General features: G+C 47.4%; 1 protein-coding gene and 1 pseudogene across 2 annotated transcripts in view; one reads left to right on the plus strand and one right to left on the minus strand.

The window, feature by feature from the left end:
* The window catches only part of TSC22D4 (TSC22 domain family member 4), a 352,090-nt gene that overhangs the window by 299,251 nt on the left and 25,993 nt on the right, over nt 1-26,846 (plus strand). The gene's annotated exons all lie outside the window — the stretch shown is intronic.
* On the minus strand, nt 10,962-11,146 carry LOC138268838 (U1 spliceosomal RNA; annotated as a pseudogene).

Genomic DNA, 26,846 nt, shown 5'->3' on the forward strand with positions numbered 1-26,846 from the left:
GTGCTGGACAGGTCCAACGCCAAAGTATAAATATGGAGTTAAGTTTGCGCCGAATTTGTGTGAAAAACACTCAAATCCAGCCCAAATAAAGTATAAATATGCCCCTATATCTTATTTTGATATAGTATATACAGAGCCAGCTTCCTACATCTGGCTATACCCTTTCCACTAGGCAGACAAATGCAAAAAGAACAAGTGCTGAACAGAATGCTGAACAATGTCAAACATTCACCCCAAATACAGAGATCTGAACCCTAAAGCCATTGTTTTCTTGCAAACCATTCTAGTTTGGACACAGCCATATCCAAATCAGTCTTGACCCTGCTCCCCATGGGAACAGTCCAGCCTGAACTACCAAGCCAGCTCCTCGCAGGACTAGAAACACAAATTCTGGAAGGGGTTTCAGGTTATCACCCTTCATCAGCCAAGCTAGCTTGACTCCAGTGACATGGAGGGGTGTAAGGGAAACACATCTGGGCATACCCTTACCACTTAGGGTGAAAAAAACAAAAAGAACAAGTGATAGACAGAATGCTGAACAATGTCAAACATTCACACCCAGTACAGAGATCAGGGCCTAAATCCCTCTTTTTTTGCATCCCATTCCATTCCATTCTGGACTCACCCATACACAAATCAGTCTTTTCCCTGTTCCTCAGTCCACCCTGAACTGCCAAGCCAGGTTCTCTCTGGACTTGATACATGAATCATAAGACCAATTTCAGTAAATCAACCTTCATCAACCAGGCTAGTTTGACTCCAGTGGCATGCAGGAGCAAAGGACCCACGTCTGGGCATACCCTTCCATCCCCCTTAGGATGAAAAATGCAAAAAAACAAGTGATGAACAGAATGCTGAACGATGTCAAACATTCGCCCCAAGTACAGAGATCTGGACCGAAATCCATCGTTTTTTTTTGCTACCCATGACATTCCAGTCTGCTCCATCCATATGCAAATACGTTTTTCCTCTGCTGCCCATGGGACCAGTCCAGCCGGAACTGCCGAGCCAGGTTCTCTCTGGACTGGTAACAAGCATTGTGGAACAGGTTTCAGAGTATCACCCTTCGCACCCTGTACATAGATCAAGCCCCATTCCATCTTTTTTTTTGCATTCCATTCTGGACTCATCCATACGCAAATCAGTCTTTTCCCTACACTTCGTGGGAACAGTCAAGCCTGAACTATCAATCCACATCCTCCTTGAACTAAAAACAAGCATCATAAGACCAATTTCAATGAATCAACCTTCATTAGCCAAGTTAGTTTGACTCCAGTGGCATGCAGGAGCAAGGGACCCATGTCTGGTCATACCTTTCCAACTTAGGGTGACAAATGTAAAAGGAACAAGTGATAGACGGAACACTGAACAATGTCAAACATTCACCCCCAATACCGAGGTCCAGGGCCTAAACCCATCTTTTATTTTCAACCCATGCCTTTCCAGTCTGGTCCCCACCAAATTGAAAACAGTCATGACCCTGCTCCCCATGGAAACAGTCCAGCCTGAACTGCCAAGCCAGGTTCTCTCTGGACTGAAAACACGCATCCCAGGACTGGTTTCAGGATATCACCCTTCACCAGCCAGGTTAGTTTGATTCCAGTGACATGGGGGGGAGAGGGGGAGCAAGGGGCCCACGTCTGGCCATTCCCTTCCATCCCACTTAGGGTGACAAATGCAAAAAAACAAGTGATGAACAGAATGCTGAACAATGTCAAACATTTCCCCCAAGTACAAAGATCTGGACCTAAATCCATTGTTTTTTGCAACCAATGCCCTTCCAGTTTGGCCCCATTCATAAGCAAATTCTTTTCTCCCCTGCTGCCCATGGGAACAGTCCATCTCAAACAGTCAAGCCAGGTTCTCTCTGGACTGGAAACAAGCATTCTGGAACAGGTTTCAGAGTATCACCAAAGCTAGCTTGACTCCAATCGCATGGTGGAAAGCAAGGGACCCACGCCTGGGCATACCCTTCCCACTTAGAATAACAAATGCAAAAAGAACAAGTGATGGACAAAATGCTGAACAATGTCAAACATTCACCCACACTACAGAAATCTAGACCTAAATCCATCACTTTTTTACAACCCATACCCCTCCAGTTTGGACCCAACCATATGCAAAACAATGTTGACCCTATTCTCCATCAGAACGGTCCAGCCCAAACTACCAAGCCAGGTCTTCTCTGAATTGGAAACAAACTTTGTGGGCCCAGTTTCAGAGTATCATCTTTCATCATCCAGATTAGCTTTATTCAAGTGGCATGGGGAGCACGGGACCCACGTGTGGGCATACCCTTCCCACTTAGACCGACAAATGCAAAAAGAATAAGTGCTGAACAGAATGCTGAACAAAGTCAAACATTCACCCCAAGTACAGCGATCCAAACCTAAATCCATCATCTTTTTGCAACCCATGCCTTTCCACTTTGGACCCAGTCATATGCACATCAGTCTTGACTCTGCTCCCCATGGGAACAGACCATCTCAAACTGCCAAACCTTTTTCTCCCAGGATTGGGAACAAGCATTCTTGGATCAATTTCAGTATATCACCCTTGATAAGCCAGACTAGCACGACTCCAGTGGTATGGGGAGTTGGGTGGTGCGGGGAACCTACATCTGGGCATACCCTTCCCACTTAGGCCCATATTTATACTCTGTTTGTGCCAGATTTGTGTCATTTGTTTTACGCAAATTCGGCACAAACTTAACTCCATATTTATACTTTGGCGCTCAAGTCGTCCAGCCACAAAGTTCTGGAGTTTGAGTCATTTTTTGTACGTGAAAACCTACCTTGCGCTAATGACATGCAAGGTAGGCGTTCCCGTGCATAAAATGACTCTAAGGCATGTGCGCCTTATTTATCCTCCTGCGTCATTTTGAGACACAGGAGGAGGCGGGCCTTAAAAAATGGCGCCCAGACGGATTTGCACCGTTTTTTAACGCCTGGGTCAGGGCAGGCGTTAAGGGACCTGTGGGCTCATTTACATGGTTTCCGACCATGGAAGCAGTCCACAGCTGCCCTTCCCTGCCCCCAGGGACACCCCCTGCCACCCTCGCCCACTCCTAGAGGACACCCATTGATGGGGGGACCCATCTACGATAAGTAGAGGTAAGTAATTTTTCTTTATTTTTTAGGTGGCATAGAGGGGCCTAACTTGGGCCCCCCTACATGCCACTCTGCCTAATGGCCATGCCCAGGGGACAGAAGTCCCCTGGGCATGGCCATTGGGCAGGGGGGCATGATTCCTGTCTTTACTAAGACAGTAGTCATTTCCATGAGGGTTGTGCATCAAAAAATGACGCTAGTCAGGTTAGAGTCATTTTTTTTTACTCTAACTTGACTTGCACCATTCTTTGACGCACCACCCCCAGTCTTCCCCACGCCTCCGTTGCCCGGTTAGAGTCATTTATTTTGACGCTAACCATGCTGCAGTGCCGGCTACAGTCATTCCTTAAATATGACGCCTGACTGGCTCGTTTGAATGGCGGTTGCCGGCGTCAAAATGTATAAATATGGGCCTTAGGGTCAAAAATACAAAAAGAATGAGTGATGGACGGAATGATGAACAATCTCAAACATTCACACCCGGCACAGAGATCTGGTCTACATCTATTTTTTTTCAGCAACCCATGCCATTGCAGTTTGGACCCATCCATATGCAAATTAGCCTTTCCCCTGCTCCCCTTAGGAACACTCCAGTCGTAACTGTGAAGCCAGATTTTCTCTGGACTGAGAACACGCATCCTGGGACTGGTTTCAGGATATCATCCTTCTTCAGCCTGGTAGCTTGACTCCAGTGTCCTGGGGAGCAAAGGACTCACGTCTGGGCATACCCTTCCACTTAGAATGACAAATGCAAAAAAAAGAACAAGTGACGGACGGAATGCTAAACAATGTCAAAAATTCACCCCCAATACAGAGATCTGGGCCTAACTTCATCTTTTTTTTGCAACCCAAGCCATTCCAGTCTAGACCCAATCATATGTTAATCACTTGTGACCCTGCTCCTCATGGGAACAGTCAAGCCTGAACTGCCAAGCCAGATTCTCCGTAAACTGACAACATGCATCCAGGGACTAGTTTCAGGATATCACCCTTCATCAGCCAGGTAGCTTGACTCCAGTGCCCTGGGGAGCAAAGGACCCACAGCTGGGCATACCCTTCCACTTAAAATGACAAACACAAAAAAGAACAAGTGACGGACAGAATGTTAAACAATGGCAAACATTCACCCCGATACAGAGACCTGGGTTTAACTCTATCTTTTTTTGCAAGCCATCCCAGTCTGGACCCAACCATATGGAACAATCCAGCCTGTACTGCTAAACCAAGTCTTTGACTGGACTTGGGACAAGTATTTTGGGACTGATTTCAATGTATCAACATCCATCAGAAATGCTAGCTTGACTCCAGTGGCATGGGAGAGCAAGAGATTCAGGACTGGGTATACCGTTCCCACTTAAGGTGAGAAATGAAAAAAGAACAAGTGATGGATGGATTGCTGAACAATGTCACACACTCATCCCCAGTATAGAGATCTGGACCTAAATCCATAGGGCCATATTTATACTTTTTGACGCAAAACTGCGCTAACGCAGTTTTGCGTCAAAAAAATTAGCGCCGGCTAACGCCATTCTGAAGCGCCATGCGGGCGCCGTATTTATTCAATGACGTTAGCCGGCGTTAGCCGCCGGCGCTGCATGGTGTGCGTGAAAAAAAATGACATACACCAGGCAGCGCCGGCGTAGGGGGATATGGAGCTTGGGCGCCAAAAAATGGGGCAAGTCAGGCTGAGGCAAATTTTTCGCCTCAACCCGATTTGCGCCATTTTTTTCGACTCCCAACCCCCATTGAAATGACTCCTGTCTTAGCAAAGACAGGAGTCATGCCCCCTTGCCCAATGGCCATGCCCAGGGGACTTATGTCCCCTGGGCATGGTCATTGGGCATAGTGGCATGTAGGGGGGCACAAATCAGGCCCCCCTATGCCACAAAAAAATAAAAAAAAAATACTTACCTGAACTTACCTTAATGTCCCTGGGATGGGTCCCTCCAGCCTTGGGTGTCCTCCTGGGGTGGGCAAGGTTGACAGGGGGTGTACCTGGGGGCATGGGAGGGCACCTCTGGGCTCCTTCCGAGCCTACAGGTCCCTTAACGCCTGCCCTGACCAGGCGCTAAAAAATGGCGCAAAAGCAGCTGGACGTCATTTTTTTTGACCCGCCCACTCCCGGGCGTGAATTTTGCCCGGGAGTGTAAATACGGCGCACATGCCTCGGAGTCAATTTTTTAGACGGGAACGCCTACCTTGCATATCATTAACGCAAAGTAGGTGTCCACGCAAAAAAATGACGCAAACTCCATGGACTTTGGCGCTAGACGCGTCTAACGCCAAAGTATAAATATGGAGTTAGTTTTGCGTCAGAATTGCGTCAAAAAAAACGACGCAATTCCGGCGCAAACAAAGTATAAATATGCCCCATAGTTGTTTTGCACCCCATGGCATTTTAGTTTCAATCCATCCATATGCAAATCCGTCTTGACGCTGCTTCCCATGGGAACAGTCAAGCCCGAACTACCAGGTCAGGTCCACTCAGGAGTGGAAACAAGCATTCTGGGTCTGGTTTCAGGGTATCACCCTAATCAGGCAGGCTAGTTTGAATCCAGTGGCATGGGGTGGGAGGGTGTAGCAAGAGACCCATGTCTGGCGATACCCTTCTTACTTATAGGGACAAATGCAAAAGAACAAGTGATGAACAAAATGCTGAACAATGCCAAACGTTCACCCCAAGTGCAAAGATTGGGACTTAAATCCATCTGTTTTTTGCAACTAATGCCATTCCAGTTTTGACCCAGTCATAGGCAAATCAGTCTTGACCCTACTCACTACGGAAACAGTCCATCCTGAACTGCCAAACCAGGTCCTCTCAGGACAGGAAACAAGCATTCTTGGATTAGTTTCAGTACATGACCCTTGATCAGCCAGACTAGCTTGAGTGGAATGGCAAGGCAGAGAATGGATCAGGGGAGAGGGGGGGGGGGGGGGTAGGGGTGGGCAAGGGTGGAGCAGGGGACCCACGTCTGGGCATACTCTTCACACTTAGGGTGACTAATACAAAAAGAATGAGTGATGGATGGAATGATGGACAATGTCAAACATTCACACCCAGTACAGAGATCTGGCCTAAATCTATCCTTTTTTTGCAGCCCATGCCATTGCAGTTTAGACCCATCCATATGCAAATTAGACTTTCTCCTACTCCCCATGGGTACACTCCAGTCGGACCTGCCAAGCCAGTTTCTCTCTGGACTGAGAACACGCATCCTGGGACTAGTTTCAGGATATCACCCATCACCACCCAAGCTAGCTTAACTCCAGTTGCATGGGAAGCAAGGGACCCACGACTGGGCATACCATGCCCACTTAGAACAACAAATGCAAAAACAACAAGTGATGGACAAAATGCTGAACAATGTCAAACATTTACCCCCAGTACAGGGATCTGGACCTAAATCAATCTTTTTTTGCAACCCAAGCCTTTCCAGTCTGCTCCCCACCACATGTAACTCACTTGTGGCGCTGCTTCCCATGGGAACAGTCCAGCTTGAACTGTTAAGCCAGGTCTTTGTCTGGACTTGAAACAAGTAGTTTGGGACCAGTTTCAGTGTATCAACATCCATTAGAAATGCTAGTTTGACTCCAGTGGCATGGGGGAGGGGGGTGGGAGCAAGAGACCCAGGACTGGGCATACCTTTCCCCCTTAAGGTGACAAATGCAAAAAGAACAAGTGATGGATGGATTGCTGAACAATGTCAAACACTCATCCCCAGTATAGAGATCTGGACCTAAATCCATAGTTTTTTTGCACCCCATGCCATTTTAGTTTGAATCCACCCTTATGCAGATCCGTCTTGACGCTGCTTCCCATGGGAACAGTCAGGCCTGAACTACCAGGTCCGGTCCACTCAGGAGTGGAAACAAGCATTCTGGGACCAGTTTCAGGGTATCACCCTAATCAGGCAGGCTAGTTTGATTCCAGTGGCATGGGGGGGGGGGGGAGGGGGGGTAGCAAGGGACCCAGGTCTGGGCATAACATTCCAGTTTGGACCCTGTCATAGGCAAATCAGTCTTGACCCTGCTGCCCATGGGAACAGTTCATCCTGAACAATATCAAACACTCACCCCCAATACAGAGATAAGGACCTAAATCCATCCTTTTTTTGCACCCCTTGTCATTTCAGTTTAAAAACAGCCATCTGTAAATCAGTTTTTGTGCTGTTTCCCATGGGAAGAGAACAGCCTGAACCACCAATCCAGGTGGTTCTGTCTAGACTACAAACAAGCATCCTGAAACCATCTTCACAATACCACCCTATTCAAACAGGATGGTTTGACTCCGATAGCATTGGTGGGGTGGCAAGCACAGGACCCACATCTGCGCATACCCTTGCCACTTAATCCGACAAATGCAAAAAGAACAAGTGCTGAACAGAATGCTGAACAATAGCAAACATTCACCCCAAGTACAGAGATCTGAACCTAAATCCATTGTTTTTTTGCAACCCGTGCCATTTCAGTTTGGACCCAGTCATATGCAAATCAGTCTTGACTCTGCTCCCCATGGGAACAGTCCATCCTGAACTACCAAGCCAGGTCCCCTCCAGACAGGAAACAAGCATTCTTGGATCAGTTTCAGTATATCACCCTTGATCAGCCAGACTAGCTTGACTCCAGTGGAATGGGGAAGTGGGGGCAGTGGAGCAGGGGACCCACGTCCATCCTTTCTTTTTTTTGCAACCCATGTCATTGCTGTTTGGACCCATCCATATGCAAATTAGCCTTTCCCCTGCTCCCCATGGGAACACTCCAGTTAGACCTGCCAAACCAGGTTCTCTCTGGACTGAGAACACGCATCCTGGGACTTTTTTTTTTTTTTTTAGTTTAAAACCTTTATTCAACTATAAAAAGACAGAATACATGGTAGCCAATCCATGTTTCAGGTGGCACGACATTTGACAAGGTGAAAAACCGCACACAGTGCTAAGACCAACACCAGATTAACATCTAGATGGTAATGCATTCAGAATTAAAAAATATTAAGGGCCGTATTTATACTTTTTGGCGCACAACTGAAAGAAAAAAAAGAAAAACGTCGGCTAATGCCATTCCAAAGCGCCATTCAGGCGCCTTATTTATGGAATGACGTTAGCCGGCGGAGCTGACTGGTGTGCGTCAAAAAAAATTACCACACCAGGCAGCGCCGGCATAGGGGAAAATGGAGCTTGGGCGTCAAAGAATGGGGCAAGTCGGTCTGAGGCAAAAAATCTGCCTCAACCCGATTTGCGCCATCTATTTTTACTCCCACCCTCCATTGACATGACTCCTGTCTTAGCAAAGACAGGAGTCATGCCCCCTTGCCCAATGGCCATGCCCAGGGGACTTCTGTCCCCTGGGCATGGTCATTGGGCATAGTGGCATGTAGGGGGGCACAAATCAGGCCCCCCTATGCCAAAAAAAAAATATATATATTACCTGAACTTACCTTAAATTCCCTGGGATGGGTCCCTCCATCCTTGGGCGTCCTCCTGGGGTGGGCAAGGGTGGCAGGGGGTGTCCCTGGGGGCATGGGAGGGCACCTCTGGGCTCCTTCCGAGCCCACAGGTCCCTTAACGCCTGCCCTGACCAGGCGCTAAAAAATGACGCTAAAGCGGCTGGACGTCATTTTTTTTGACCCGCCCACTCCCGGGCGTCATTTTTGCCCGGGAGTATAAATACGGCGCACATGCCTCGGAGTCATTTTTTAGACGGGAACGCCTACCTTGCATATCATTAACGCAAGGAAGGTGTCCACGCTAAAAAATGACGCAAACTCCAAGATCTTTGGCGCTAGACGGGTCTAACGCCAAAGTATAAATATGGAGTTAGTTTTGCGTCGGATTTGCGTAAAAAAAAACAACGCAAATCCGGCACAAACAGAGTATAAATATGCCCCTAAAACCGTGAAAATTTAAAAGCAATGAGATAAAAGAAAGAAGTCCAACATAAAGATCAATCCCAATGAACACAGCACCTCCAGTGATTAAAAAACCCCAAACCATAAAAACCATCCGTCACCCATGATCACTCTAACACCATTCCAAGTTCGTAGGCACCTTGCCCTTCTGGAATGTATCTTTACACAAGTAATCGTGGACCAAAGAACGACCTAGAGCATAGATCACCTGAGGGGAGAGATCAGCACTTGTGAAAAGCAGAAGGTTTCTATCCCTTTACAAAGCATCCTACAAGCAATTCACCACTATCCAATATTTCTGACACGGGAGCAGGAAACGAACAGATCAAAGATCACAACCTGGCTAGACAAACCCACATCAGAATTTAGGGAAGAAAGCCATACTTCCGCCAAAGCCCACACCTTTTGTGCCATGGGGCAGTACCAAAAAAGGTGATCACATGATTCTTCTGCCAAACAACCCTTCCTGACACAAAAGGAGTCCCTAGTACATCTTTTCTTAAACAAGAAAAGGCGGAGAGGCAGGCAACCATGTACTGTGGACCACGCCAGGTTACAATGGATATTATGCAGGTACCGTACAGAAACATTTTGCCAAATATCCTTAGAAGTCAGATCTGAAAACCCAGTGACTGGTAGCTGCTGCTGGTCACCATTAACAGATTCGCAAACGAGCCTAGGTGAGACCAGTGGCTTGGGGGAGCAAAGAACCCACGTCTGGGCATACCCTTCCACTTAGAACGATAAATGCAAACAAGAAGTGACGGACGGAATGCTGAACAATGTCAGACTTTCACCCCCAATACAGAGATCTAGGCCTAACTCCATCTTTTGTTTGCAACCCAAGCCATTCCAGCCTGGACCCAATCATATGCAAATCAGACTTGACACTGTTCCCCATTTGAGCAGTCCATCCCAAATCACCAAGCAAGGTTCTCTCTGGACTGGAAATAAGCATACTAGAACCAGTTTCAAAGTATCTTTTTTTTTTTTTTGGATGTTCCTGACTCGTTTTAATTTTTTTTTCTTCTTTTTCTTGACACCAAGGGCCATATTTATACTTTTTGACGCAAAACTGCGCTAACGCAGTTTTGCGCCAAAAAAATTAGCACCGGCTAACGCCATTCTGAAGCACCATGCGGGCGCCGTATTTATTGAATGGCGTTAGCCGACCGGCGCTGCCTAGTGTGCGTGAAAAAAAAACACGTACACCAGGCAGCGCCGGCGTAGGGAAAAATGGCGTTTGGGTGTCCAAAAATGGGGCGAGTCAGGCTGAGGCAAAAAAATCGCCTTAACCCGATTTGCGCCATTTTTTTGGCGCCCAGACGCCATTAACATGACTCCTGTCTTAGCAAAGACAGGAGTCATGCCCCCTTGCCCAATGGCCATGCCCAGGGGACTTCTGTCCCCTGGGCATGGTCATTGGGCATAGTGGCATGTAGGGGGGCACAAATCAGGCCCCCCTATGCCACCAAAATTTTTTTTTAAAAATACTTACCACAACTTACCTTTTCTTCCCTGGGATGGGTCCCTCCATCCTTGGGTGTCCTCCTGGGGTGGGCAAGGGTGGCAGGGGGTGTCCCTGGGGGCTTGGGAGGGCACCTCTGGGCTCATTCTGAGCCCACAGGTCCCTTAACGCCTGCCCTGACCCAGGCGCTAAAATCCGGCGCAAATGCGGGTTTTTTAGACCCGCCCACTCCCGGGCGTCATTTTTGCCCGGGAGTATAAATCCGACGCAATAGCATCGGAGTCATTTTTTAAGACGGGAACGCCTACCTTGCATATCATTAACGCAAGGAAGGTGTTCACGCAAAAAAATGACGCTAACTCCATGAACTTTGGCGCTAGACGCGTCTAACGCCAAAGTATAAATATGGAGTTAGTTTTGCGTCAAAAAAAACGACGCAAATTTGGCGCACACGGAGTATAAATATGCCCCCAAAGATCAGGGGAAAGCGCGAACGCATTCCCCCACTACCAGAAATTCTGCAGTCAAGTATCCCTCTTTTGGGGACATCGCAGTGGTCAGCACATCTGAAGTGCAATGGATGAGCCTCACCCTAGGAGAATCTTTTTTTTTTTTTTTTTTTTTTTTTTTTCAGAGTATCACCATAATCAACCAGACAGATATGACTCTAATGGCATAGGATGGGGAGGGGAGCAGTGGACCCACATCTGGGCATACCCTGCCCTCTTAGGGTGACAAATACAAGAAGAACAAGTGATGGACAGAGCGCTGAACAATGTCAAACATTCACCCCTAGTACAGAAATATGGGTCTAAACTCATCTTTTTTTGCACCTCAAGCCATTCTAGTATGGACCCAGCCATATGTAAATCAATCATGTCCCTACTCCTCATGGGAACAGTCCTGCCTGAACTGCCAAGCCAGGTCCTTTCTGGACTTGAAACACGGATTCTGGGACTGGTTTCAGTGTATCAACCTTCATCAGAAATGCTAGCTTGACTCCAGTGGCATGGGGAGCAAGAGATTCAGGACTGGGCATACCTTTTCCACTTAAGGTGACAAATGCAAAAAAAACAAGTGATGATCAGAATGCTGAACAATGTCAAACACTCACCCCCAGTACAAAGATCTGGACCTAAGTCCATCAGTTTTTTGCAACCAATGCCATTCCAGCTTAAACCCAGTCATAGGCAAATCAGTCTTGACCCTGCTCTCCACGGGAACAGTCCATCCTGAACTGCCAAGCCAGGTCCTCTCAGGACAGGAAATAAGCATTCATGGATCAGTTTCAGTACATCACCCTTTATCAGCCAGACTAGATTGAGTCCAGTGGGATGGAGAGACAGGGAATGGATGGAAGGATGGGGATGGGCAGGGGGGTATAGCACGGGACCCACATCTGGGCATACTCTTACCACTTAGGGTGACAACTACAAAAAGAAGGAGTGATGGATGGAATGATGAACAATGTTAAATATTCACACCCAGTACAGAGATCTGGCCTAAATCGATCCCTTTTTTTGCAGCCCATGCCATTGCAGTTTAGACCCACCCATATGCAAATTAGCCTTTCCCCTACTCCCAATGGGAATACTCCAGTCAGACCTGCCAAGCCAAGTTCTCTTTGAACTTAAAACACACAGCCTGGGACTAGTTTCAGAACATCACCAAAACTAGCTTGACACCAGTTGCATTGGTGGTGGGTGGGGTGAAGCAAGGGACCCACGACTGGGCATACCCTTCTCACTTAGAACAACAAATGCAAAAACAAGAAGTGATGGACAAAATGCTGAACAATGTCAACCATTCACCCCCACTACAGAAATCTGGACCTAAATACATCCTTTTTTTACAACCCATAACCCTCCAGTTGGGACCCAACCATATGCAAATCAGTCTGGAACTTCCTCCCCACCGACCTTCGCAAAACCAAAGGCCTACTGGTCTTCAGAAGGAACCTCAAGACATGGCTGTTCAACCAGTGACCCTTCCGCTGCCCCCTCTCCCCCCCCTCCTCCCCCTCCCTCTCCCCCCCCCTCCTTGTCCCCCCTCCTTCTCCCCCCCAGCACCTTGAGACCCTCGTGGGTGAGAAGCACGCTCTACAAATTTCTTTGATTGATTGATTGACCCTATTCTCCATGAGAACAGTCTAGCCTGAACTACCAAACTAGGGCCCGTATTTATACTTTTTGACGCTAAACTGCGCTAACGCAGCTTAGCGTCAAAACATTTTGCGCCGGCTAACGCCATTCTGAAGCGCCATGCGGGCGCCGCATTTATTGAATGGCGTTAGCCGGCGCAAGCAGACCGGCGCTGCCTGGTGTGCGTGGAAAAAAACCACGTACACCAGGCAGCGCCGGCGTAGGGAAAAATGGCGTTAGGGCGTCTTAAAAAATGGCACAAGTCAGGTTGACGCTAAAAAATCGTCTTAACCCGATTTGCGCCATTTTAAACGACGCCCAGACGCCATTTACATGACTCCTGTCTTAGTAAAGACAGGAGTCATGCCCCCTTGCCCAATGGCCATGCCCAGGGGACTTCTGTCCCCTGGGCATGGTCATTGGGCATTGTGGCATGTAGGGGGCCACAAATTAGGCCCCCCTATGCCACAATTTTTTTTTTTTTTTTTTAAATGTATACTTACCTGAACTTACCTGAATGTCCCTGGGGTGGGTCCCTCCATCCTTGGGTGTCCTCCTGGGGTGGGCAAGGGTGGCAGGGGGGTCCCTGGGGGCATGGGAGGGCAGCTGTGGGCTCATTTTGAGCCCACAGGTCCCTTAACGCCTACCCTGACCCAAGCGTTAAAAAGTGGCGCAAATGCGGGGTTTTTTGACCCGACCACTCCCGGGCGTGATTTTTGCCCGGGAGTATAAATACGACGCATTTGCGTCGCCGTCATTTTTTTAGACGGGAACGCCTTCCTTGCATCTCATTAACGCAAGGAAGGCGTTCACGCAAAAAAATGACGCTATTTGCCCATACTTTGGCGCTAGACGCGTCTAACGGCAAAGTATAAATATGGCGTTAGTTTTGCGCCGAATTTGCGTCGAAAAAAACGACGCTAATTCGGCGCAAACGGAGTATAAATATGCCCCTAGGTCTTCTCTGAACTGAAAACAGACTTTCTGGGATCAGTTTCAGAGTATCATCTTTCATCAGCCAGATTCGCTTGAAATCCAGTGGTGGGGTGGGGGCGGGGAAGCAAGGAACCCACATCTGGGTATACCCTTCCCACTTAGACCGACAAATGCAAAAAGAACAAGTGCTGAACAGAATGCTAAACAATGTCAAACATTCACCCCAAGTACAGTATTATGAATGTAAATCCATCATTTCTTTTGCAACCCATACTTTTCTAGATTGGACCCAGCCATATGCAAATCAGTCTTGACTCCTACTCACCATGGGAACAGTCCAGCCTGAACTGCCAATACAGGTTTTCTCTGGACTGGAAACATGCCTTCTGTAACTGATTGGGGTTATCACCCTTCATTAACCAAACTAGGTTGACCCCACTACCAGGCGGTGGGAGCCAGGGACCCACGTCTGGGGACACCCTTCACTTAGGGTGACAAATACAAAAAAAAAAAAAAAAAACAAGTGATGGACAGAATGCTGAACAATGTCAAACGTTTACACCCAGTACAGGAATCTGGACCTAAATCCATCTTTTTTTGCAACCCAAGCCTTTCCAGTCTGCTCCCCACCACATGTAAATCAGTTGTGATGCTGCTCCTCATGTGAACAGTCCACCCTGAACTGCCATGCCAGGTTTTTGCTGGCCTAAGAACACACATCCTGGGACTGGTTTCCATGTATTAGTCAGATTAGTTTGATTCTGTCACTGGGTGGGTGGAGGAGGAGATGGGGCGGGGGGAGGGGCAAAGCAAGAGACCCACGTCTAGGCATACCCTTCCCACTTAGGATGACAAATATAAAAAGAACAAGTGAAGACCAGAATGCTGAACAATGTCAAACAATCCCCCCAAATACAGAGATCTGGACCTAAATCTATTGTTTTTTGCAACCCGTGCCATTCCAGTTTAGACCCAATCCTATGCAAATCAGTCTTGACCCTGCTTCCCCTGGGAGCAATCCAACCTGAACTGCCAAACCATGTCTTTTCTGGACTGGAAAAAAACATCATGTAACTGGTTTCTGGATATCACTCTTCATGAGCCAAGCTAGCCTGAACCCAGTGGTAGGTGGAGAAGGGCAGCCAGGGGTGGAGCAAGGGACCCATATCTGGGCATACCCTTCACACTTAGGGTGACAAATACAAAAAGAATGAGTGATGGACGGAATGATGAACAATGTCAAACATTCACACCCAGTACAGAGATCTGGCCTAAATCCATCCTTTATTATTTTTTTGCCACCCATGCCTTTGCAGTTTTGACCCATCCATATGCAAATTAGTCTTTCCCCTGCTCCCCATAGGAACACTCCAGTCAGACCTCCCAAGCCAGGTTCTCTCTGGACTGAGAACAAGTATCCTGGGACTGGTTTCAGGGTATCACCCTTCATCTTTTATTTATTTTTTTAAGTTTCAAAACCTTTATTTAACTATTAAAAGACAGAATACATGGTAGCCAATCCATGTTTCAGGTGGCACGACATTTGACCAGGTGAAAAACCGCACACAGTGCCAAGGCCAACACCAGGTTAACATCTAGACTGTAATGCATTCAGAATTAAAAGAAACTAAAAGCATGAATAATTAAAAGCAATGGGATAAAAGAAAAAAGCCAAAGATCAATCCCAATGAACACAGCAACTCCTGTGTTAGGAAAAAAAAAAAAAAAAAACATCTATCACCCATGATCACTCCAACACCTTTCCAAGTATGTAGGCACCTTGCCCTTCTGAAATATATCTTTACACAAGTAATCGTGGACCAAAGAACGACCTAGAGCATAGATCACCTGTGGGGAGAGATCAACACATTTGAAAAGCAGAAGGTTTCTAGCCCTTCACAAAGCATCCTTCAAACAATTCACCACTATCCAATATTTCTGACACGGGGAGCAGGAAACGAACAGACCAAAGAGCACACCCTGTCGAGACAAAACCACATCAGAATTTAGGAAGAAAGCCATACTTCCGCCAAAGCCCACACCTTTTGTGCCATGGGACAGTACCAAAAAAGATGTGGTCACAGGATTCTTCTGCCAAACAACCCTTCCTGACACAAAAGGGGGCCCTTGAACATCTTCTCTTAAACAAGAAAAGGCGGAGAGGCAGGCAACCATGTACTGTAGACCAAGCCAGGTCACAATGGATATTATGCATGTACCGTACAGAAACATTTTGCCAAATTGCCTTAGAAGTCAGATCCGAAAACCCAGTGACTGGTAGCTGCTGCTGGTCCCCAGTAACAGATTTACGCATGAACCTACGTGAGACCAGTGGCTTGGGGGGAGCAAAGGGCCCACGTCTGGGCATACCCTTCCACTTAGAATGATAAATGCAAACTAGAACAAGTGACGGACGGAATGCTGAACAATGTCAAACTTTCACCCCCAATACAGAGATCTGGGCCTAACTCCATCTTTGGTTTGCAACCCAAGCCATTCCAATCTGGACCTAATCATATGCAAATCAGCCTTGACACGGTTCCCCCATTTCAGCAGTTCATCCCAAATCACCAAGCAAGGTTCTCTTGGACTGTAAATAAGCATACTGGAACCAGTTTCAGAGTATCACCATAATTAACCAGACTGATATGACTATAGTGGCATAGGATGGGGAGGGAAGCAGTGGACCCACATCTGGCATACCCTGCCCACTTAGGGTGACAAATACAAGAAGAACAAGTGATGGTCAGAGCGCTGAACAATGTCAAACATTCCCCCACAGTACAGAGATCTGGACCTAAATTCATCATTGTTTTGCAACCATGCCATTCTAGTTTGGACCAGGCTATCTGCAAATCAGTCTTGACCCTGCTCCCCATGGGAACAGTCCAGCCTGATCTGCCAAGCCAAGTCCTCTCTGGGCTGGAAACAAGCATCCTGGGACCAATTTGGGGGTGTCACCCTGATCAGCCAGGCTTGTATGGCTCTGTTGGCATTGGGATGGGGAGGGAGGGGAGTGGGGTGGCGGGGTTGGGGGTGGGGGGGGTAAGCAAGGGACCCACTTCTGGGCATACCATTCCCACTTAGGGTGACAAATACAAAAATAACAAGTAATGGGCAGAATGCTGAACAATGTCAAACATTCACCCAAAGTATACAGATCTGGATCTAAATCCATAGGGGCATATTTATACTCCGTTTGTGCCAGAATTGCGTCGTTTTTTTTACGCCATTCCGACGCAAAACTAACTCCATATTTATACTTTGGCGTTAGACACATCTAGCGCAAAGTCCATGGAGTTAGCGTCATTTTTTAGCGTGGACACCTACTTTGCGTTAATTATATGCAAGGTAGGCGTTCCCGTCTAAAAAGTCGACTCCGAGGCATGTGCGTCGGATTTATACTCCCGGGCAAAATTCACAGGTCAAAAAAAATGACGTACGGCCGCTTTTGCGCCGTTTCTTAGCGCCTGCAAAAGGCAGGCGTTAAGGGACCTGTAGGCTCTGAAGGAGCCCAGAGGTGCCTCCATGCCCCCAGGGACACCCCCTGTCACCCCTGCCCACCCCAGGAGGACACCCAAGGCTGGAGGGACCCATCCAGGGACCATTAAGGTAAGTTCAGGTAAGTTTAAAAAAAAAAAAAATTGTGGCATAGGGGGGCCTGATTTGTGCCCCCTACATGCCACTATGCCCAATGACCATGCCCAGGGGACAGAAGTCCCCTGAGCATGGCCATTGGGCACGGGGGCATGACTCCTGTCTTTGCTAAGACAGGAGTCATTTCTATGGGGGTTGGGAGTGGGAAAAAAATGGCGCAAATCGGGTTGAGGCGAAAAAATTGCCTCAACCTGACTTGCCCCATTTCTTGACGCCCGAGCCCCATATCCCCCTACGCCGGCGCTGCCTGGTGTACGTCGTTTTTTTTAACGCACACCAGACGGCGCCGGCGGCTAACGCCGGCTAGCGTCATTCAAAAAATACGGCGCCCGCATGGCGCTTCAGAATGGCGTTAGCCAGCGCTAATTTTTTGACACAAAACTGCGTTAGCGCAGTTTTGCGTCAAAAAGTATAAATATGGGCCATAGTTTTTTAAAAACCTATGCCATTCAGTCTTGACCCAGCTTCCCATGGGAAGAATCCAGCCCAAACTACCAAGCCAAGCCCTCTCTGGTCTGAGAGGAACAAAAAGCATCATGGAACTGGTTTCAGGGTGTACCCCTTTATCAGCCAAGCTACCTTGACTCCAGTGGCATGGGGCGGGGAGCAAGGAACCCAAGTCTGGGCATACCCCTTTTCACTTAGGGTAACAAATACAAAAAGAATGAGTGATGGACAAATGCTGAACAATTTCAAACATTTACCCCCAGTACAGAGATCTGGACATAAACTCATCATTTTTTTGTAAACCCATACCATTCTAGTTTGGACTCAGTCATATGCAAATCCGTCTTGACCCTGCTCCCAAGTATTGTGGGACCAGTTTCAGTGTTTCAACCTTCATCAGAAATGCTAGCTTGACTCCAGTGGCATGGGGAAGCAAGACACCCAGGACTGGGCATACCTTTACCACTTAGGTTGACAAATGCAAAAGAACAAGTGATGAACAGAATGCGGAACAATGTCAAACATTCACCCCAGGTACTAAATCCATCAGTTTTTGCAACTGAGGCCATTCCAGTTCGGGCCCAGTCATATGCAAATCAGTCTTGACCCTGATCCCCATTGGAACAGTCCATTCCAAACTGCCAAACCAGGTCCTCTCAATACTGGAAACAAGCATTCTTGGTCATTTTCAGTATATCACTCTTGATCAGCCAGGCTAACTTAACTTCAGTGGTATGGGGGTTGAGGGATGGGGTGGTGCAGAGGACCCATGTCTGGGCATACCCTTCAAACTTAGGGTGACAAATAAAAAAAAGAAGGAGTGATGGACGATGCTGAACAATGTCCAAGCATTCACACCCACTACAGGGATCTGGGTCTAACTCAATTTCTTTTTTGCAACTCATGCCATTCTAGTTTGGACCCATCTATATAGAAATCAGTTGTGACTCTGCTCTCCACAGAAACAGTACAGCCCAAACTGCCTAACAAGGGCATTTCTGCATTGGACAAAAAGCATTATTGAACTGATTTCAGCATATCACGCTTCATTAGCAAAGCTAGCTTAACTCCAGTGGCATGGGATCAAGGGGCCCACTTCTGAGCATACCTTTCCTACTTAGAGTGACAAATACACACAAAAAAATAAAATAAAAAAATAAGTGATGGACGGAATGCTGAACAATGTCAAACATTCAACCCTAGTACAGAAATATGGTCTAAACTCATCTTTTTTTTGTACCTCATGTTATTCTAGTATGGACCCAGCCCATATGTAAATCAATCATGTCCCTACTCCCCATGGGAACAGTCCAGCCTGAACTGCCAAGCCAGGTCCTTTCTGGACTTGAAACACGGATTCTGGGACCGGTTTCATTGTATCAACCTCATCAGAAATGCTAGCTTGACTCCAGTGGCATGGGGAGCAAGAGATTCAGGACTGGGCATACCTTTCCCCACTTAAGGTGACAAATGCAAAAAGAACAAGTGATGGACAGAATGCTGAACAATATCAAACACTCACTCCCACTACAAAGATCTGGACCTAAATCCATCAGTTTTTGCAACCAATGACATTCCAGTTTGAACCCAGTCATAGGCAAATCAGTCTTGACCATGCTCCCCACGGGAACAGTCCATCCTTAACTGCCAAGCCAGGTCCTCTCAGGACAGAAAACAAGCATTCTTGGATCAGTTTCAGTACATCACCCTTGATCAGCCAGACTACATTGAGTCCAATGGGATGGGTGGGATGCGGATAGGGAGGGGGTGGAGCAGGGGACCCACATCTGGGCATACCCTTCCCACTTAGGGTGACAAATACAAAAAGAATGAGTGATGGATGGAATGATGAACAATGTCAAACATTCACACCCAGTACAGAGATCTGGCCTAAATCCATCCCTTTTTTTGCAGCCCATGCCATTGCAGTTTAGACCCACCCATATGCAAATTAGCCTTTCCCCTACTCGCCATGGGAACACTCCAATCAGACCTGCCAAACCAAGTTCTCTTTGGACTTAGAACACACAGCCTGGGACTAGTTCAGAATATCACCCTTCATCACCAAAACTAACTTGACACCAGTTGCATTGGTGGTGAAGCAAGGGACCCATGACTGGGCATACCCTTCTCACTTAGAACAACAAATGCAAAAACAACAAGTGATGGACAAAATGCTGAACAATGTCAACCATTCACCCCCACTACAGAAATTTGGACCTAAATACATCCTTTCTTTACAACCCATAACCCTCCAGTTTGGACCCAACCATATGCAAATCAGTCTGGAACTCCCTCCCCACCGACCTTCGCAAAACCAAAGACCTACTGGTCTTCAGAAGGAACCTCAAGACATAGCTGTTCAACCAGTGACCCGCCCTCTGACCCCCCTCCCCCCCTACTCCCCCTCCTCCTCCCCCCCTCCTCTCCCCCTCCTCTCCCTCTCCCCCCTCCCCCCCTCCACTCCCTCTCTCCCCTCCTTCCCCTCCCTCTCCCTCTCCCCTCCCTCCCCCCCCCCCAGTGCCTTGAGACCCTCGCGGGTGAGAAGCACGCTCTACAAATGTCTTTGATTGATTGATTGACCCTATTCTCCAGGAGAACAGTCTAGCCTGAACTACCAAGCCAGGTCTTCTCTGAACTGGAAACAGAATTTCAGGGTATCATCTTTCATCAGCCAGATTTGCTTGAAATCCAGTGGTGGGGTGGGGGCAGGGAAGCAAGGAACCCACATCTGGGTATACCCTTCCCACTTAGACCAACAAATGCAAAAAGAACAAGTGCTGAACAGAATGCTGAACAATGTCAAACATTCACCCCAAGTACAGAAATATGAATGTAAATCCATCATTTTTTTTGCAACCCATGCTTTTCTAGCTTGGACCCAGCCATATGCAAATCAGTCTTGACTCCTACTCACCATGGGAACAGTCCAGCCTGAACTACCAAGACAGGTTTACTCTGGACTGAAACCACGCATTCTGGAACTGATTTCAGGTTATCACCCTTCATTAACCAAACTAGGTTGACCCCACTGCCAAGGCAGTGGGAGCCAGGACCCACGTCTGGGGACACCCCTTCACTTAGGGTGACAAATAAAAAAAATAAAAACAAGTGATGGACAGAATGCTGAACAATCTCAAACGTTTACAACCAGTACAGGAATCTGACCTAAATCCATCTTTTTTGCAACCCAAGCCTTTCCAGTCTGCTCCCCACCACATGTAAATCAGTTGTGATGCTGCTCCTCATGGGAATAGTCCACCCTGAACTGCCATGCCAGGTTTTTGCTGGCCTCAGAACACACATCATGGGGCTGGTTTCCATGTATTAGCCAGATTAGTTTGATTCTGTCACTTGGAGGAGGAGATGGGGCGGGGGGAGGGGCAAAGCAAGAGACCCACGTCTGGGCATACCCTTCCCACTTAGGATGACAAATACAAAAGAACAGTGAAGACCCGAATGCTGAAAATGTCAAACAATCCCCCCAAATACAGAGATCTGGACCTAAATCTATTGTTTTTTGCAACCCATGCCATTCCAGTTTAGACCCAATCCTATGCAAATCAGTCTTGACCCTGCTTCCCCTGGGAGCAATCCAACCTGAACTGCAAACCAGGTCTTTTCTTGACTGGAAAAAAAACATCATGTAACTGGTTTCTGGCTACCCCTCTTCATAAGCCAAGCTAGCCTGAACCCAGTGGTGGGTAGAGAGGGGCAAGCAGGGGAGGGCAGGGGACCCACACCTGGGCATACCCTTCACACTTAGGGTGACAAATACAAAAAGAATGAGTGATGGACGGAATGATGAACAATGTCAAACATTCACACCAGTACAGAGATCTGGCCTAAATCCATCCTTTATTTTTTTTTGCCACCCATGCCTTTGCAGTTTTGACCCATCCATATGCAAATTAGTCTTTCCCCTGCTCCCCATAGGAACACTCCAGTCAGACCTCCCAAGCCAGGTTCTCTCTGGACTGAGAACAAGTATCCTGGGACTGGTTTCAGGGTATCACCCTTCATCTTTTTTTTTTTTTTTAAGTTTCAAAACCTTTATTAACTATTAAAAGACAGAATACATGGTAGCCAATCCATGTTTCAGGTGGCACGACATTTGACCAGGTGAAAAAACCGCACACAGTGCCAAGGCCAACACCAGGTTAACATCTAGACTGTAATGCATCAGAATTAAAGAAACTAAAAGCATGAATAATTAAAAGCAATGGGATAAAAGAAAAAAGCCAAAGATCAATCCAATGAACACAGCAACTCCTGTGTTAGGAAAAAACCCAAACCCCCCAAAAAACCCATCCATCACCCATGAGCACTCCAACACCTTTCCAAGTATGTAGGCACCTTGCCCTTCTGAATATATCTTTACACAAGTAATCGTGGACCAAAGAACGACCTAGTGCTTAGATCACCTGTGGGGAGAGATCAACACATTTGAAAAGCAGAAGGTTTCTAGCCCTTCACAAAGCATCCTTCAAACAATTCACCACTATCCAATATTTCTGACACAGGGAGCAGGAAACGAACAGACCAAAGAGCACACCCTGTCGAGACAAAACCACATCAGAATTTAGGAAGAAAAGCCATACTTCCGCCAAAGCCCACACCTTTTGTGCCATGGGACAGTACCAAAAAAATATGTGGTCACAGGATTCTTCTGCCAAACAACCCTTCCTGACACAAAAGGGGGCCCTTGAACATCTTCTCTTAAACAAGAAAAGGCGGAGAGGCAGGCAACTATGTACTGTAGACCACGCCAGGTCACAATAGATATTATGCATGTACCGTACAGAAACAGTTTGCCAAATTGCCTTAGAAGTCAGATCTGAAAACCCAGTGACTGGTAGCTGCTGCTGGTCCCAGTAACAGATTTGCGCATGAACCTACGTGAGACCAGTGGTTTGGGGGAGCAAAGGGCCCACGTCTGGGCATACCCTTCCACTTAGAATGATAAATGCAAACTAGAACAAGTGACGGACGGAATGCTGAACAATGTCAAACTTTCACCCCCAATACAGAGATCTGGGCCTAGCTCCATCTTTGGTTTGCAACCCAAGCCATTCCAGTCTGGACCTAATCATATGCAAATCAGCCTTGACACGGTTCCCCCATTTGAGGCAGTTCATCCCAAATCACCAAGCAAGGTTCTCTTTGGACTGGAAATAAGGCATACTGGAACCAGTTTCAGAGTATCACCATAATTAACCAGACTGATATGACTCTAGTGGCATAGGATGGGGAGGGGAGCAGTGGACCCCACATCTGGGCATACCCTGCCCACTTAGGGTGACAAATACAAGAAGAACAAGTGATGGTCAGAGCGCTGAACAATGTCAAACATTCCACCACAGCACAGAGATCTGGACCTAAATTCATCATTGTTTGCAACCCATGCCATTCTAGTTTGGACCCAGCTATCTGCAAATCAGTCTTGACCCTGCTCCCCATGGGAACAGTCCCAGCCTGATCTGCCAAGCCAAGTCCTCTCTGGGCCAGAAACAAGCATCCTGGGACCAATTTGGGGTGTCACCCTGATCAGCCAGGCTTGTATGGCTCTGATGGCATTGGCATGGGGAGGGAGGGGAGTGGGGTGGCGGGGTTGGGGGTGGGGGGGGGGGTAAGCAAGGGACCCACTTCTGGGCATACCATTCCCACTTAGGGTGACAAATACAAAAATAACAAGTGATGGGCAGAATGCTGAACAATGTGAAACATTCACCCAAAGTATACAGATCTGGATCTAAATCCATTGTTTTTTTAAACCTATGCCATTCAGTCTTGACCCAGCTTTCCCATGGGAAGAAACCAGCCCAAACTACCAAGCCAAGTCCTCTCTGGTCTGAAAGGAACAAAAAGCATCAAGGAACTAGTTTCAGGGTGTACCCCTTTATCAGCCAAGCTACCTTGACTCCAGTGGCATGGGGCGGGGAGCAAGGAACCCAAGTCTGGGCATACCCTTTTCACTTAGGGTAACAAATACACAAAGAATGAGTGATGGACAAATGCTGAACAATTTCAAACATTTACCCCCAGTATAGAGATCTGGACCTAAACTCATCATCATTTTTTGTAACCCATACCATTCTAGTTTGGGCCCAGTCATATGCAAATCCGTCTTGACCCTGCTCCCAAGTATTCTGGGACCAGTTTCAGTGTTTCAACCTTCATCAGAAATGCTAGCTTGACTCCAGTGGCATGGGGAAGCAAGACACCCAGGACTGGGCATACCTTTACCACTTAGGTTGACAAATGCAAAAGAACAAGTGATGAACAGAATGCGGAACAATGTCAAACATTCACCCCAGGTACTAAATCCATCAGTTTTTGCAACTGAGGCCATTCCAGTTCGGGCCCAGTCATATGCAAATCAGTCTTGACCCTGATCCCCATTGGAACAGTCCATTCCAAACTGCCAACCAGGTCCTCTCAATACTGAAACAAGCATTCTTGGGTCATTTTCAGTATATCACTCTTGATCAGCCAGGCTAACTTAACTTCAGTGGTATGGGGGGTTAAGGGGTGGGTGGTGCAGAGGACCCATGTCTGGGCATACCCTTCAAACTTAGGGTGACAAATAAAAAAAAGAAGGAGTGATGACGAATGCTGAACAATGTCCAACATTCACACCCACTACAGGGATCTGGGTCTAACTCAATTTTATTTTTTGCAACTCATGCCATTCTAGTTTTGGACCCATCTATATAGAAATCAGTTGTGACTCTGCTCTCCAAAGAAACAGTACAACCCAACTACCTAACAAGGACATTTCTGCATTGGACAAAAAGCATTATTGAACTGATTTCACCATATCATGCTTCGTTAACCAAGCTAGCTTAACTCCAGTGGCATGGGGGATCAAGGGGCCCACTTCTGAGCATACCTTTCCCACTTAGAGTGACAAATACACACACAAAAAATAAAATAAAAAAATAAGTGATGGACGGAATGCTGAACAATGTCAAACATTCAACCCTAGTACAGAAATATGGGTCTAAACTCATCTTTGTTTTGTACCTCATGCCATTCTAGTATGGACCCAGCCATAATGTAATCAATCATGTCCCTACTCCCATAAGAACAGTCCAGCCTGAACTGCCAAGCCAGGTCCTTTCTGGACTTGAAACACGGATTCTGGCACCGGTTTCAGTGTATCAACCTTCATCAGAAATGCTAGCTTGACTCCAGTGGCATGGGGAGCAAGAGATTCAGGACTGGCATACCTTTCCACTTAAGGTGACAAATGCAAAAAGAACAAGTGATGGACAGAATGCTGAACAATATTAAACACTCCCACTACAAGATCTGGACCTAAACCCATCAGTTTTTTGCAACCAATGACATCCAGTTTGAACCCAGTCATAGGCAAATCAGTCTTGACCATGCTCCCCACTGGAACAGTCCATCCTTAACTGCCAAGCCAGGTCCTCTCAGGACAGAAAACAAGCATTCTTGGATCAGTTTCAGTACATCACCCTTGATCAGCCAGACTACATTGAGTCCAATGGGATGGTGGGATGCGGATGGGGGGGGTGGAGCAGGGGACCCCACATCTGGGCATACCCTTCCCACTTAGGGTGACAAATACAAAAAGAATGAGTGATGGATGGAATGATGAACAATGTCAAACATTCACACCCTGTACAGAGATCTGGCCTAAATCCATCCCTTTTTTTTGCAGGCCCATGCCATTGCAGTTTAGACGCACCCATATGCAAATTAGTTTTTCCCGTACTCCCCATGGAACACTCCAATCAGACCTGCCAAGCCAAGTTCTCCTTGGACTTAGAACACACAGCCTGGGACTAGTTTCAGAATATCACCCTTCATCACCAAACCTAGCTTGACACCAGTTGCATTGGGGGTGAAGCAAGGGACCCATGACTGGGCATACCCTTCTCACTTAGAACAACAAATGCAAAAACAACAAGTGATGGACAAAATGCTGAACAATGTCAACCATTCACCCCCACTACAGAAATCTGGACCCAAATACATCCTTTTTTTACAACCCATAACCCTCCAGTTTGGACTCAACCATATGCAAATCAGTCTGGAACTCCCTCCCACCGCCCTTCGCAAAACCAAAGACCTACTGGTCTTCAGAAGGGAACCTCAAGACATGGCTGTTCAACCAGTGACCCGCCCTCTAACCCCCTCCCCCCTACTCCCCCTCCCTCTCCCCCCTACTCCCCCTCCCTCTCCCCCCCTACTCCCCCTCCCTCTCCCCCCTCCTCCTCCTCCCCCCTCCTCTCCCCCCTCCTCCCCCCTCCCCCCTCCCCCCTCCTCCCCCTCCCTCTCCCCCTCCCCCCTCCCCCTCCTTCCCCCCCTCCTCTCCCTCCTCCCCCCTCCCCCCTCCTCTCCCCTCTCCCCCCTCCCCCTCCTCTCCCTCTCCCCCCCCCTTTTCCCCCCCCTCCTCTCCCTCTCCCTTTCCCCCCCCTCCTCTCCCTCTCCCCCCCCCCCAGCGCCATGAGACCCTCGCGCGTGAGAAGCACGCTCTACAAATGTCTTTGATTGATTGACACTATTCTCCATGAGAACTGTCTAGCCTGAACTACCAAGCCAGGTCTCTCTGAACTGGAAACAGGACTTTCTGGGATCAGTTTCAGAGTATCATCTTTCATCAGCCAGATTCGCTTGAAATCCACTGGTGGGGTGGGGGCGGGGAAGCAAGGAACCCACATCTGGGTATACCCTTCCCACTTAGACCAACAAGTGCAAAAAAGAACAAGTGCTGAACAGAATGCTGAACATGTCAAAACATTCACCCAAGTACAGAAATATGAATGTAAATCATCATTTTTTTTGCAACCCATGCTTTTCTAGCTTGGACCCAGCGATATGCAATCAGTCTTGACTCCTACTCACCATGGGAACAGTCCAGCCTGAACTACCAAGACAGGTTTTTTCTGGACTGGAAACATGCATTCTGGAACTGATTTAAGGTTATCACCCTTCATTAACCAAACTAGGTGACCCCACTGCAGGAGGTGGGAGCCAGGGACCCACGTCTGGGGACACCCTTCACTTAGGGTGACAAATAAAAAATAAAAAAAAAATAAAAAAAAACAAGTGATGGACAGAATGCTGAACAATGTCAAACGTTTACAACCAGTACAGGAATCTGGACCTAAATCCATCTTTTTTTGCAACCCAAGCCCTTCCAGTCTGCT

Source organism: Pleurodeles waltl, chromosome 12 (genome assembly GCF_031143425.1).
Source record: "Pleurodeles waltl isolate 20211129_DDA chromosome 12, aPleWal1.hap1.20221129, whole genome shotgun sequence".
Lineage (NCBI taxonomy): Eukaryota > Metazoa > Chordata > Amphibia > Caudata > Salamandridae > Pleurodeles > Pleurodeles waltl.